Below are 15736 nucleotides of genomic sequence, written 5' to 3' on the forward strand. Positions count from 1 at the left end.
GGAGAAAGGAGACGTGGGGCGGGCAGTAGTGGAGGGTGCGGCGGCATAGCGGGCGCTCATTGGACGGCGTGTTTTGGAGAAAGGGCGGTCTGTAAGCGAGCAGAGGAGGGGCGGGTTCTGTGGGGCTCGTGCTGCGCTACTCTCGGCATCGCAGTACACCTCGAGGGGTTTCCGACGACGTCAGCAGGGGCCTCCCGTGTATATAAAAGCAGCGCGGTGGGCGGGAAGGCGTCGAGGAGGAGTCTGAGGTGAAATGGTTCTAGGAAGGTGGGAATAATATTAGGGTATTGATGTGTAATTTGGTGAAATGAAATTGTATTTCTCACTTTGTGCTACAAGTGAGCAGGATGGGGTTGAATAGAACAATTTAAAGATTTCTTAATCAGTTATTCCAGAAAATGATGGAGTAGGATGCTAGGAGGAAGCATGGAGGGCGGTGTGGCATTATTTTATGGTAGATAATAATCAAAAGTTCAATGGAGATGGGTCAGCATTGGTAGATGGGTGAATGGTGGTTTGGGTGTCCCTCAGGGTCCATTCACAAAGTCTGTATAATCTCTTTTAAGTACCGAATCTGCGTTCCTGAGTCTAAAAGGGATTAGTGAGCTCAACTACAGTTGTTATTCTGCTACCTTATGTATCAAGTGTGCCCCCCCCACACACCTAAAGCTGGGTACACACTACCGAAATTTCAACCAACTTTTTATGCCGAGCGATTTTACATACGATCGATGGTCCGATCGCTCGGTCCATGGACTGCATACACACTAGCCTTGTTTAGGACGATAAAGGGAAGAGCGGATGTTCCTTTAGCGACTTTTTACAGCCATGTTGTCGTGAGCAATGACTGTAATTTCGTACTCACTGTTGTGGATCGGTCGGAAGTTTATACACACTGCACAGCGGAAACGAGATTGGAACGAAAATATTAAACGGTACGACCAACCAAATGAGGCGATAATCGTCCATTTGGGCAGACTTTCGACCATCGTGTCACAGCACACACTGACCCGACTTTTGAACGAGCGGTCGTATGTCGGCTGTTTGAGCCGATTATTGGACGAAAACTGTGTAGTGTGTACCCAGCTTTACAGACTAAGTTCTTTTGGGCAGGGCCGTCTTTACCTTCTATTTCATGCCATTGTATACCTACCAATGTTTAGAGTGACAAAGTCCTGTTCTGCCCAAAACTACTCCCTCAAATGTGCACATTTAGATGAAACCACACCTACTTTTAGATAAACACCACCCCTTTTTCAATCTGTGAATTGTAATGTACCGCCACAATCTGAACAGTTCGGAGGTATGCCGTTGCACCTAGTTTGTGTTGTGATTCACTCATTGTACAGCGCTGCGTAATATGTAAGCGCTATGTAAATAATTACTGCCATTGCTGTTGCAATCTATGTTCGGCTGCTGGACCCACTGAACCGACTGGCCTTTAACATGTTCTCTGTTTGATGCACATGTCAAAAGTAATCAGTTGTGGGATGACTCTTTCTCTTAATGACCTGTGTTTATTTCATGGTATCCCATCTTCTCTCAAAGTCTGGGCAATCTGTCAGGACCAACGTATGCAAAGAGAAAGTCGATGATCTATGCAACCTATGAATAACCCACGGGAGAGGTACTCTGGATAGCCTATCTTGAAATAGTTTAATACCAGGAGTAAAGATTTTGTGCTCTCTCTAACTTCTGGTTATGTAAATTGAGGTCCTACTGCATTCCTCTACAGCCCCAACCAAGTCTTATCTGTTCTGGAAATCTCAATGGCAGTCTTTTATCAAGGTTGTTTAAATGCTGTGACTGAAGAAGAGAGGTTATTAAGGCTAGGTACACAATGAAGTGTTTTCGTCCAATAATCGGACAAATCAGCCAACATACGACCGTTCGGTCGGCAGTCGGGTTGGTGTGTATAGCGTCACGATGGTTGAAAGTCGTTCCAAAGTGTCGATTGTCTCATTTGGTTGGTCGTACTGCCTAATATTTTCCGACCAATTATGTATGCACTCATGCTCACAATCTCCATAGAGTTTACAGAGTCGTGTTCTTTTCAGCCGATGCTAGCGATGAATGTTCCGGTGAATAAATGGAGAGTGCTGTAGAAGGAATAAATCATTTGTTCGCTCTGAGACGGATTTTTTTGTTTCAGAGTCACAGAAGCTAACTAAATTCGTTAGGACATGTGGATAGCTATATCAAGGCGGTTTTAATCAGTTACAATGTGACAATAATGAATATTGTGCTGTCATTCTCTAAAGACTAGAGGACCAGATGAAGAGCATAAATCTGAAGGTAAATTGTGTCCGTGTATATGCATGAATCGTCGGACTGATTGGTCTTTCAGTTGTAGGTACAATCATTTGAGAGAAAACGTCTGTCGGAAAATTCTTCAGTGTGTACCTAGCCTTAGCAAGAGTGCCAGGAGGTGGAAGAACAAAGGGTCACGGTACAAGGTGTCTACAATCTGTCTCAGGATAAAGTCCTGGAGCTGTACATCTATAATGGTGGTCCAGACGGAAAGTCTCAAAAGGGGAGAACAGAGTTGTCTGTTACAAAGTTTGTGAAATTTGTCAAGCCTTCTTTTACCCAGGGAACAACTTGGGATCTGTGTTGACAAACGCTGTAGTTACAAAAGAAGTTAACATCAACAATTTTCATTTACTTGCAACTGAGTTCCATAGGTAATGGGCTGAATCAGCAGCTTTTGTTAGGTTTGGCCTTGTAAGAGTGTGGCCAAACCTGGAAGTTCTGGCCATTCGACACTGGCAAAACGACCAGATCAAATGGCGCACATATAGTTTGGTTTAGACAATGACCATGTATATAGTGTTTGATACAGTCTATAAGTCATACTTGATCTATCAAGCATCTAAGATTTATGTAAGCTGCACTTTGTGGTCAGCTAGATTTAAAATTACCTATTAGGCCTGTGTGGGCACATTAAGGCTTGTATCGAGATATGTAGAAGCATTACCACACTGAAGTGAGCAGCTACCCTGGAGCTGACGAAGACCTATTTTTTTTTTTTTTTTTTTTTTTACAGATATGAACTCTTAAACCATCCATAGTGTTGGGCTTTTTGAGGTGTGATTCTGTCATACCAGGATAATTTGTACATGCTCCATATGTACAAAATATGATTTTAATTTGGCTATGTACAGAGGTGAATTAGCTTGATAAAGGAGAGACCCATGGTCATACTTTTTTTTTTTTTTTTTTTTTTGGAACTGTAATGCCATTCCTTAAATTGGTTTACTTCACTTCCTATTACATTGATCAATCCAAGAGAAGTGGGCTTGATAGGGCATAGTGTGATTGATTGTTAGGTGCAGTCACCAATCATGTGCTGCCTTCTCCAAGAAATATCACGTGAACATGAATCGCTCAACAGTTCAGAACTTGACTCCCTTTCAAACTTCTCCAGGGTCAATCACTGCCACAAGCAGTGATCATCTTTTAATCAGAGGGGGTTATACAACCCATCAACCTTAAAAGAGTACGTTTGAGATGTTGACAAATTGCTTGCTGACACCAATCAAGCACTCTGCCATTTAGTATGATGATGTGGTTTGTGGCTATCCTATGTATGTATGTGTTTTAACTGAGTAAATCATTCAAGATGATAGATCATATTAATAGCTACAAATATTCAGAAAAATAAGATTCACTGAGGAAGACTAAATTCAGCTCGAGGGGCCACGATATGTCTCCGGAACAGTCCGGGGAGACACAACACCTCAATGGTTTTATTCAAATCACTGCCCATTATATCCTCTCGTCCCATAGAGATGCAAGGAGAAAAGGAGCAGATATATTACCGCACTGGCCGCCAATGGTTTGATGAATCTACCCCCATGTTTTCCATACTTTAACAAGTGTTAGAAAAACAAATAAACACATTGAAAATGAACATTTTTATGAATGTAGCTAAACACTCTGAAAACAGTAGATGTAGGGAAACATTCGCCCACATTTTAGAACTAATTTGAGATGACTATGCTACGTGTCAGCCATACAATTGACATGATGGAGTAGAGTTATTTTGTACTTTATATATTAATAGAGGAATGCATCATCATCAACATTTATATAGCGCCAGCAAATTCCATAGCGCTTTACAATTGGTAGCAAACATAAATAAAACAATACTGTGCGAGGGAGGGAATTCCACAAAGTGGGTGCAGCCTGAAAAAAGTCCTGTAACCGGGAATGGGAGGATATGATGAGAGTGGAAGAGAGACGCAGATCTTGCGCAGAACGGAGATGTCGAGTTGGGAGATATTTTGAGACAAGTGAGGAGATGTATGTCGGTGCAATTTTGTTGACGGCCTTGTATGTTAGTAGAAGGATTTAATATTTGATTCGTTGAAATGCAGGCAGCCAATGTAGAGACTGACTGAGTGGCTCAGCAGAGGAAGAATGGTTTGCAAGGGAAATCAATCTAGCCTCTGCGTGCAACATAGATTGTAGGGGTTCCAGTCTGACTTTGGGAAGACCAGTAAGGAGGGATTGCAATAGTTGATGCGGGAGACGAGTGCACGAATTAAGGTTTTTGCAGTGTCTTGTGTGAGATATGTGCGTATTCTGCAAATGTTCTTTAGATGTATGTAACATGATTTAGATATAGAGTCGATGTGGGAAATAAATGATAGTTGTGAGCCAAGGATTACATCTAGGCAGCGAGCTTACGGGGTGGGATTATGGTCATGTTATCAGCAGAAATAGAAATGTCCGGCAAGAAGCTTCTGTTTTTGGGTGGGAATATTATTAATCCAGTTTTTGAAAGACTGAGTTTGAGTTGAGTTTGAGTTACATGTTAACGAGTGTATACCGAGGACACTGTCTCATTCCTTTCAGCCAGAAATCAAAATAAACTTTTTCTTAATGCAACTGGCTATTAAATATGCCCGCTGACATGGCTAGTGGTATCTCCTGGGTTGTCCAAAGTGAGAAAGATGAACTTCATATAATATGGATGGATGCGTATTTGATAGGCCCAACCAGAGAAAATCATATATTGTATATGATGTGTCTGTCTCTCTCTCTCTCTCTCGATCGATATAGTCTCATGTCTATAGGGGGATGCGACTACCTCTACTATATATTTCATCAATGCACATAGTGCCAGTCACACGCATCGCTCCACACAGACATGCTGCTGCTTTCTTCCTTTTTTTTTTTCCAAATGGCCTTCTTTCTGAATTTAAAGTATGACATTGAAAATCATTGTCAATTGGCTCCCAAAGTGGCTAATACATTTATAATAACATACACCTTGTATATTGTAACTTGTTTTCGTGCACTGTAGTATTATAGCTGTGTTAGATAAACTTTGTTGTATGTGGCTTTATCTGAAAGTAGGCTGCCTGTCCTTGTGTAAGAATGCATTAAAATTTCTGTTGTGGAGTGTACGTATATGTTTGTATGGCCAGTCTGTTTTGGGCGAGAGACTATACGAAGGTCCTGTCATATACAGTATCCATTTTAAAACATGAATCAGTGCTTCTCAACGCACATGACATCTATCGGCCTTGATCTATCCTCCCGCATCTTAAACTCTATCAGATATTAAAATAAATACTACATCCCTCTATCCCCCTTTACATGCACGCTCATGAATCTGGATCTTCTTTTCTTCTGGCCTGTCCGGTCTTATCTTGCTCTTACCTCCCTTCCTCGTTTATATGAGCATGGGATTTGAATCGTGTTTTCTAGTTTGAAATGTTGTTTGCGTTTATTTTCAAGTTGGACATGGACAGGATTTGGGCCTAAATTTGCAATTTTATAAACCTCAACTGTAACCCTAACCATAGCAACTTTTAATTTAAACTTGTTACATCATTGTTGCAATGAGGTACCTGGGCCTTCAAGGAAGAGGGAAGGCTGGGAGGAGATGATTCTATGAAATCCAGAATAGTCATTTTTAGGAGATATAAAAGAGAAGCCAATACATTTTATGATGGTGTCTAAGAGCAGGGAACAGAGAGGTTTAGATCAGGGAGTAGAGGTGGTGTATTTGTAGGACTAATGACCTGTGTCCTCAGTCCATGCACAACACTTCTCATATAGCCATCATAAACATTGCCCATTGAACACAACATCATGGTTATGTCTATATGATTTAATCTCCAAAGCTATCATCTACCTGTTATTATTTCCATTTTATATATTACATCACCAAGTTAATCTGCTTCATTGTTTGCTCTCCCTTATTTTAATGCTTATTTGCAATAGACAAGGTTAATTGTTATAAGGAAAAAAAATCCCCTGTTTAATTTCTTTTTACGATGCTGAATGCTGCAGTAATCCTTTTATTGCCTGGGTGCAGTGCATTGAGCTCTGTAAAACATGTACACATAGGCTGCACTATACAACAGCCTCAGAGATCCAGGCTCGGGTGGGACAGCGTCTCAGATACAGAGAAATTTTTCCGAGCATGTATTGTTCAGGTACAGAAGATATACAGTGACATACTCAAGATGCTCAGCTACAATTAGGTGAACGCTGAACCATACAAATCCATTCAAATTAGCTGACGCACAGTGATTTCACTTGTAAAAGGAGATCTAGAAACCACGACTCACTGAACCGAAGTGGAGACTGCGCTGTTTGATTTAACCCATCCTCTGACATGGATGATCGGCAACTGCACTTATAAGATGCATGCTGCAAAAGAAATGACTCTGCACATCCACAGACGATCAATCATGTCATGTGATGGCTATGTAGGCAGTGAGCAGGGATAAGCTGTTCTGTATACTATACAGTCTGTGTGCTAACAGCCACTAATTACAACCATTAAATGTGAAAGGAAAAGTGTAATCCGCACAGTTACATAAATAGTATGTGATTGCAGCTGATCTATTGGTTGCACAACCTTTAAGGGGATGTATATGATAAAAATATATCCAAGTTACATTAATTGTCTCAGTGTTTACATGTACATAGCATTGGCTGTAGAAGCAACGTAGACATCCAAGGGTTCATCAGCCCAAGCTCACTCGAGTGAGTCCCATTTACCATATTTCCTAATTGTGTATTTACCCGTTATACCAGTACAGTGGCCCTGTCTAGAGATCACTCCTGTGATGAATATAAAACGCAAACTCCGCTGCTAGGTATTCAAAAGGGTCCTGGCCCAAAATCAAGCCCACCACATTCGTAGTCCCATCACATGCACACAGGCTACAACATTACGGGCAACACTAATAAACAAGGACATATCTGCTTTTTATAAATATAAGTTGGAGCCACACAACAGTGTAAGTATGTCAAATAAGTTGCTGTATTTTGCACTGGCTAAATTGTCAAACCATATAAACAGTAATATAATTAGCGAAAACACTGTAAGGATAGTGATTTTGATAGACACGTTGGGATATGCCCCAGATTTCCATACTTTACAATGTCACCGAAAAAAACACTTGCTTCAAGTGAACAATACAGAACCCATTCTCTGGTGGCTAGTGTACAATACAGAACCCATTCTCTGGTGGCTAGTGTACAATACTAAACCCATTCTTATATATGTACAATATAGAACACATTGCCTGCAGGCTAGGACAGCCTTATAACTAGTATACAATTCAGAGCCCATTGCTTAGTAGCTAATGCACAATCATCATCATTTATTTATATTATTATTACCATTTATTTATATAGTGCCACTAATCCCGCAGCGCTGTACAGAGAACTCGCTCACATCAGTCCCTGCCCCATTGGGGCTTACAGTCTAAATTCCCTAATATACACAGGCACACAGACTAGAGTAAATTTGTTAGCAGCCAATTAACCTACCAGTCTGTTTTTGGAGTGTGGGAGGAAACCCACGTGAACACGGGGAGAACATACAAACTCCTCACAGATAAGGCCTTAGTCGGGAATTGAACTCATGACCCCAATGCTGTAAGGCAGAAGTGCTAACCACTTAGCCACCCTGCTGCCCATTTGTGCCAGCAAATTCCGTAGCGCTTTGCAATTGGAAAAAAATACAATGCTGGGTAATACAGACAAAGAGAGAAGTAATACAAAACTCATTGCCTGGTTGCTAGTACACAGAGCCGTAAGTAGGGTGGTGCCGTCGCCCAGTGCGCAAGCCCAAGGGGGCGCAGCAGCCACCCGCTACCTGCCTCTGTGCCCTGGCTCAATCACTGGACACAGCTTAACCCACCAGAAACAATTTGTTCCTGGCAGCGGAAGCTTGAACGGTGCTGTAGCTGCGGCCGAGCGGCATCCTGCATTGGCATTTGGAACGCATTTGCGTTCTAAATGCTAATGCAGGATGCCGCTCAGGCACAGCTACAGCACCGTTCACCGCTGACCACCACTGTAAGTTAAAAAAAAAAAAGTAATCTCCATAACAAACTGCTCATAAGAGCAGTTTGTTATGGAGATTACTGAATTCTATACAACTACCCTTCTTACTCAAACCTTCCACCTACCTCCTCCATACCCTATCCCCTATTCCAGCCCACTTATATACCACCACTCTTCCCACCCACCTCTACTCCCACTGACGCCTTATTTTACTCAATCTATCTCTATTTCTCAACTATTTAATTAAACTATTTTTAATTTGATTTTACAATATTTCATTAAGTCTCTTTTTTTTATTTAAAATGCATTTGCAAATATGTGTAACAGAATTCTTTCAGTAAAGTTATAGCCACACCCCCACATTAGGTTGACCACACCCACTTGGCAAATGTCACTCCCACTTAGATGGGGGGCGCCAGTGCCCTGTCTCGCCCAGGGCACTAAAACGTTTAGTTACGGCACTGCTAGTACATAATGGAGAACATACTGTCTGGTGGTTAGTGTATATGGCAGAGCTTATTGCCTGGTGGATAAAGTATAATAAAGTATAAAAAAGTGCTTATTTGCTGGTGGCTATATAATACAGAGCTCATTCACTGGTGGTTACTATACAATTTGAATTTAATTTTGAGGTTGCCAGTATATATCATAGTGCCCAGGGTGATGACCATTGTACAATGCAGAGTGCCTGGTGGGTAGTGTAGAATACAAAGCTCATTATCTAGTGGCCCAGTATGCGATACAGAACCCGTTCCTTGGTGATGAGCAGACCATTTAGAGTCCATTGTCTGGTGGGTAGTATAAAATACAATGCCTGTTACCTGGTGGCTGGTATACAATACAGAGCCCGTTCCCTGGTGGTCGGTGTACAATCCAGAGTTTATTTGCTGATGGCTCGTTTGTACTGACTTCCACACATACCATTGTTGGGTCTCCAATCTGAGCTACTATCAGCCTCTGTTATATTGTCTGACAATAGATGTGTTTCCTCGATTGATCTTTCTCATTCAATTGGAGTCCATTGTAGGACAGGAAACAAAATGTTGTCAGCCAATATCAGGCTGATAATGTTACATTTCTGTCCTGTCCTCCACTGCTGTAATTTCGGTGGAGGGGAAGAAACAGAGTTGCTATCAGCTAATACATTGGTATCAACTCAATGATCTAGCAGTAGTGCTTAGACTGTCTGTGAACTTCTGCGAGTACGAAGTAGTGGAAGAAGTGGGGACTAATACCGACATGGGGATAAGTCATGCTTTCCGCTGCATCTGCTATGACCTAGTCCTAATACATACCAGTAATCTGATCTACATATACAGTATTTTCTCTTTTCATTAAAAGTCATAGAAAAAAATGTTGCAGCTGTAATTCAGGTTTGTCATCAAACCTGAATAACATGGAAGTCAAAGAAAAGATCTGTCCAGCTCAACAACGTTTAGGGTTGGACCTGCTGACTGATGGAGCAATTGAAATGGCACTTGTATTATTCCAAATTGGAGAGGAACCTTTATAAAAAGAGACTAGCCTTAAAATAATCCTTTGTTTAAATTTGCAGAGCACAAGAGAATTTATGTGTGTAAATGGCATAGTTTCATAACAGAGAACTTGATGAAAACTTCTTAGATGTCTTACATCCAATGTTTCCTTTCCACTGACATGACTTACTGCCTGTGAGGACTAACTAATGCCTGGAATGTTTTTTCCCTGTCCACGGTGCTGACACAGTTATTCAGATATGCAAAGTGACTTATCTCTGCACACTTCCCAATAAACAACCCCACCTCCCAGTCAGATAAAACAATAGCCTTTTTAGTACACTAAGAGGATTATGCCAACATTAACCATTTCCCAGCAGGAAATGATTTAACATACATTAGCCCATCAATAAAATATTAAACCTTCTCACAAGACACACTACATGTTTTTCAACCAACTATCATGCAGATTACATTATAAACGACTGTTAGGTCTGATATTGCATTAGTGTGTACTTTGCCAGGATCATTCCAAAGCTCATCATATCGTTTGCATTGCTTTGATAAACTGACTACAAATCACTACCAAGGTTGGAACGATGTCGGGCAAATGTGGAAGTGTATATGCACTTACGACCATCTGTGTAGGCAGATCTCTATAGAGTGTGCAGAGTCAGTCTTTTCAGCCGATTGGTTTTGACCAGTGGTTCCCAAACTTTTTCAGTTCGTGGCACCCTTAGAGTCTCCATGATTTTTTTCAAGGCAGCCCTCCAAAATAATTACAGAGCAGTACCGTTTTATAAGTAGTTGTGTCAAAATAACGTAATAAGTATTTAGGTCAGGACAGAAATACTTAATAAGTTGTTTGCAAAAATAATATTTTTTTTTTCAATTATATTTCTGTCAAAGAATAATTTACACCCAATACTAAGAGGAATAAGTCAAACAAAATAACATGTACAAAAATCATCACACTGTGCCCTCCTTCATCCACACATTCTGTGCCCTCCTTCCTCCTCACTCTGGCCCTCTTCAACCTCACTCTGCCCCCTCCTTCATTATTTTGCCTCTCCATTGCTGTTTCCTATCACTATTTCCACTCCCCTTTCTTTACTTACCATACTTGGCCTTCTTTCTTCTATTTCTTCTGTCTTCTCTTCTGTCTTCTTACCAATCCGGCGGTTCCGGGAACCCAACATCCTCCTCTCTCGCCGCTTCTCACTGAATATGTTAGACGTGATGACGTCACACCCAACATTCAGTGAGAAGGGAGGGGTATGCTGGGTCCCAGGTGCCGCCGGTTTGGTAAGTTTTTGTTTTTTTGTTGTTGTTTTTTTTTCTTCTGTGGGTGCCGCGGCACACACTTTGAAAACCGCTGGTTTTGACAGATGAAGAGCACAGAGCTGAAGGTAAATTGTGTGGCTGTGTACACATAAATCTGCATGCACATTGGGATTTTCAGTTAATGGTATTATAATTACAGAAATTGCATGTTCAGTAATTTTCTGTAGTGTGTACCCAGCTTAAGGTGCATAGCCTTTACAAGCATCTTCCTTTACATTCGATGTCTGGCAACAGAAAGTGCTGTAACGCTGATTGCTGTTTCTGACAGCGGTCTGCAGTAAATATTTGAAAAAGAGAAGGGACATTTAGTGCCATAGGTTCGGATTAATGTCTGAACACAACTTGCACGCAAGTTACGTGCGCTGAACGCACTCTTCTGATATTTACATAGAGGGAATAACAATTCTTAAGGCACTTTAAGGTCAATTATTATATATCAGCTTAATTGTGGCTCCTATTAGGATAGCTACCTACTATCTCTAAAGGGTATGTTGTGCCCCAAACAATCAACATTATACCAACCTCCTACTTGTGTGAGTTCTAAAACCTGTTTTGGCAATAATTAATGTTATTTCTGTCATTGGCAATAAATCTTATTTGATGCAAATAGGGTTGCATGTGTCCTGCTCTTTGGGATCTTCAGATCTCTGTACCTAACAATGTTATACCACATTTACTATTATATCAATACTTGTTACTTATCAATGCCCCCAAGCTGTTACATTGTGAAGGGAATCTCACACATGAATACAATTGACAGGAACTCTTTGGGAGGTGAAAAGTAGACAAAAACACTGTCTTTCTGGTGGCTGGTAAGCTCTGCAAGCAGGTTTAGTATTTCACATGCACTTTTCCCCTTGTTACCTATCTGATCTCTGCTTCATCCAACTTGCTTTTGATTGGAGCAATAATATTTGTCAGATGGAGCTTGTAACATCCTTATGAGGCGTGCAAGGGTAATACACAAGGGCGTTCAGGCCAACGCAGGAACAGTGTAGTGTAGAACATAGATAAATTTTGTACTATATATTTCAGAGGACCACATGTGACCCTAGGGTCATCTGTTGCCCATCTCTGTGCTAGAAAGTATAATGTTTGTTTTCATTCTATAAACATTTCACTCGTTATTCCTGGTTGCTAACAAAGGATTTAAGGCATCTATAACCCAGCAATCTTTCTTAAGGCAAAGGACAACTGCTTTTTTATTCAGAAGATGAGTATAGCATTGTTTATAATCCCTTACCTAAACAAGTCGCCAGACCATCCACTTGTCGGTAAATTAAGGGCTGCATGGTGATACATTGTTGCATATAGTTACAACTGAGGGATGGTCATCAGCCCGAGGTAAATTAAAAAGGCTATGGTTTGTATTCAAACCATGCGGGAGCTTGGGCTGCTGATCTCCCTCTTTTGCCTTGGCTCGAGTTAGCCACCCACCCATCCCTTGATTGTGGTTCGCGCTTTGTGTCTGTTTTGTGCCCAGGGTATGCCGTTTCCCCCTGGGCCCTTTTGGTGGTTTTTATTCTGATGAGCACTTTGGGTGCCAACTCTTATTGCATCAAAGGTAAGTGCTGTGAATTGGGTCTGGAGACCTTGTTTTGGGGGGTCTAGGTGCCAGTCCCCAGTGGTATTCCTTTGTAGCTTTTGTTTTTCACAAAGATGTGGTGTTCTGGGGTGTTGTGCCTCGACTGTGGAAGTTTATGTTGTGCTGGTAATCCAAAATTGGTCACAAACCTGAAAATACAGAAATACGTCAATAAAATATATTTTAAGCACTCTTGTTTTCTGAATATATATGTCACTTGAATTGGCAACATGAGACAAATAGAACTATCCATATGACAGGTAAGAAATCCGTAGAGCAATGCCTGCAATAATTAGTATTTGTTCATTTTTTTGGACCCCAATTGCAAATCAGAGTTTAATGGTGAATTGGATTAAAAATCAATAAACAGAAATAAAGTTGACAGAAAAGATTGGTTTCTCCTGCGCCAACTGCAATTTTGTATTAACCATGAACGTTTAGATTTTACCTGAATAACTTTCTGAGATCTTTTTATGTGCATAAGCTAACTTTTACCTGCTAGTCATTTATTACCAACAATTTTTTTGAATAATTTTATTATGAACTGATCTAACTGTTAATTTGATATATTTATAGCCCTCCCTACTTGCATTCTTACATTAAGTCATTCAGTAATGCCGTTCAATTTGCTGCCACTGGACATGATATAATTTTAAAATTATATTTTCTTTCTATTTCCATTTTATCTTTGTAAGTGTATAATGGTATTTGTTAAATTTTATTCTATTCTGTTTTTATTGCTATTAAATGGCATATGATCTAAGACTATATACTTTTATGTGTTATTGAAAAGTAGTATTATTATGTTTTTTTCCAATATATGGTATAGAAGGTAGTTCTGGCCAGGTACTGTATTGTAGGTTAGCTTAGTAAACATTTGGATGAATGCTGTTTGGCCATACATTAACTTTATATTTTGTTCACAGATTAAAGAACTGGTGGTCCAGGAAACTAGTGCTGTGGACACACAATGGAAGTAAATGTGTTATCTGGGTAACATAAACTGCATGGGTAGAGGTGAGATCAAAGTCACAATGCAGAGGTTACTGCCTCAGGGTCACCTAATGTTTGATCGCATAGTGTTCGCTCATCCTACTACAGTTATACAGTCAACAAATGTAAGGCCTCCTACCCACTGCCGTTTGCTTTTCATTAAAATAAGTAAGTGCAAATACCAGTAAAAGGTGTTTGACATGCAGTGGTTAGTTCTATTTTTACTTGCATCCTAGAGATTATTCAAGGTTGCCTAAGGTTCTCAAAGGTGTTAGTCAGAAGTGAATGGAGTAGACAGTATTCTGAAAACCACAATGCTGCAAAACTCCGAAAAGTGAATGTGTATGGGATCATTGGAAATACTGATTCCATTCTCAAAACACAAAATTGAGGCCAATGGGTATAAGGCCTAAGGAAGTGACCTTGCCCTTAGTTCCAAGTCTAGCTCTAACTGGTCTACACTTTCCTCAGTACTGGATAAAGCCCCAGTTAATTGAAATTATTTTCTCTTGTGTCTCCTATATATCTGATGTGGGCCCTTCCTAGAGGACTTCTCAGCTTGACAGTTCTACAAGCAGACATTATATTCAAAGGTCAGTCTATGAAAGGATAAGGCCTGATTTATTGAAGAAGGTGTGGAATCTGGGCCATCTACCACTGTGAAGGACACCACAACCTATTCTTGAGAGGATCATTGGTCTCGGGTTTCCACCAAAGCAAAGACTAAATAACTGGACATCTACTGAATTCCCTTAAGTCCCATTGACTGTGGTGCCAAATGAGGTGAATAAGATGACCAGGGATAGGGGTCCTTCAGTGTGTCCAAAGATAGGCCCCTTGCTCACAAAACCTCACCTTGGCATCTTCATCCCTTGTGTATTGTAAGTTAAAGATTTATTTATAGACTGTTTAAAGAGTAAAGCTGTCCTCCTGTACGACCTCCAAACATCCAAAACATCAAGCAGGTTAAACTCAATTGTAGCCCACCAAACCACCAATCTGGTTGTTCAGAATTTTTGGGGGAATTTAGACCAGTGGTGGACAATTGTTGGTCCATGGGCAACAGACAAGTCTTCACCTATGGCCCCCAGCTGGCTGCTCTCAGTCTGAGTTATTCTCTGCTTTTTTATGAAGCAAAGAATAAAACTTGAATGGGAGCAGCTGGTATCATCGTCACATGACCTCCTCTGCACACTACAGGGAGTTCATGCAAATTGTGTATTCTGCACCACTATGCTCTCGTTTCTTCCATGTGGGCTTCAGCTGTCGGGGCTGTCAATTATTTTTAGACATATCAGTGATTGGGGAGTGCCAGTGAGTGTAGCACATGTGGGAAGTGCACTGATTTATGGCCACGTGGAACGTGCCACTGAGTGGGGGCTTGTGAAGATGTCTTGGTTGCATTTGGGGAGATGTTAGTGGTATGTTGGGAGGTCTAGGTGGCATATGATGTCATGTGAGTGACTTGTGGGAAGGTCTGAGTGGCTTGAAGGGGAGTTTTGAACTATATGTGGGATCTGAGGGGTCATTTTGGGATGAATGTTTGGATGTGCTGAGGTTGTTTTGGAGCCCTTGAAATATATCAGGTTGTCCATCACTGATTTAGACTGAGCTCCACTGGGCCAGGTACTGATGTAAATGATTAAAACACTCTCTGTAAAGTGCTGCATAATATAAATATATATACCCCTGAAGCTTAGTCAATCTATGATCCTTAACTCAGAACTCTCCTTTGTTCCCTGAATCCAAGCTGTTACAATACTTTAGCATGCAGTTCATCGAAGAAATATTTCCAGAAAATGCACAAATCTCACACAAGACACTGCAAAAACTTTAATTAATGCACTCATCTCCCACATTGACTATTGTAATATCATCCTTACTGGTCTTTCCTGAATCAGACTCTCGCCCCTATAGTCTAATTGAATGCAGCAACAAAACTGATTTTCCTTGCAAAATGTTCTTCCACTGCTGTCCCGCTCTGTCCGATTCTACATTGGTTGCCAAATCCAATCTAAAA

The 15736-nt window shown here is 40.8% G+C and overlaps 1 long non-coding RNA gene across 1 annotated transcript; it reads left to right on the plus strand.

Moving 5' to 3' along the window:
• The first annotated feature begins 110 nt into the window (after positions 1-110).
• LOC142160177 (uncharacterized) lies at positions 111-15405 on the plus strand. The gene is made up of 3 exons (XR_012693088.1): positions 111-267; positions 13650-13740; positions 14263-15405. It is a non-coding gene; the product is annotated as an uncharacterized LOC142160177 (long non-coding RNA).
• Positions 15406-15736: the final 331 nt, after the last annotated feature.

The sequence above is a fragment of the Mixophyes fleayi genome, chromosome 6 (genome assembly GCF_038048845.1).
Source record: "Mixophyes fleayi isolate aMixFle1 chromosome 6, aMixFle1.hap1, whole genome shotgun sequence".
Lineage (NCBI taxonomy): Eukaryota > Metazoa > Chordata > Amphibia > Anura > Limnodynastidae > Mixophyes > Mixophyes fleayi.